Source organism: Bison bison, unplaced genomic scaffold (assembly GCF_000754665.1).
Source record: "Bison bison bison isolate TAMUID 2011002044 unplaced genomic scaffold, Bison_UMD1.0 scf7180017855067, whole genome shotgun sequence".
In the NCBI taxonomy this organism is placed as follows: Eukaryota; Metazoa; Chordata; class Mammalia; order Artiodactyla; family Bovidae; genus Bison; species Bison bison.
The window spans coordinates 6,163-6,621 of NW_011485640.1; the positions used below are offsets into that span (position 1 = coordinate 6,163).

Below are 459 nucleotides of genomic sequence, written 5' to 3' on the forward strand. Positions count from 1 at the left end.
TTTTTTTTTACCAAGAAAACTACCAGGAATTCTGATCTCAAATTCATTTGCTTTTAGAATTATCATAGTTACTTATTTATGTTGTCTCTTATGCAAAAGATTATTGAGACATTTTGCTAAGCTTGGTGGTCCTAGCAAGTAATTAAGTGACTATATTAACTAAATGAGATCTATATTACTAAACTTCCTGGTGATAGTAGTAGAAAAATCAATGAAAATCTGTTGCAGAATGGATGATACACATGTTAGAAGATCAAGGCATGTGTTTAAATTAACATAAATTAAATATAAGAAATATTCAAATATGTTATGGTTGAGCCAAAAATATGGGCTTGATCATTCATGTGGCTGTGAAGTTGCTAATGTATGAAATAATCTATGATTTAAGAAAAAAACATATTATTACTGCTAACCTAATACATGTTCCTAATACATCCTTTTCCATCTGTCATGCAAATG

The 459-nt window shown here is 28.8% G+C and overlaps 1 protein-coding gene across 1 annotated transcript in view; it reads left to right on the forward strand.

Annotated features, from left to right (window-relative positions):
- NRK (Nik related kinase) overlaps window positions 1-459 on the forward strand; it is a gene marked incomplete at its 5' end in the record, with an annotated part of 36,870 nt that overhangs the window by 6,157 nt on the left and 30,254 nt on the right. The window lies entirely within an intron of this gene.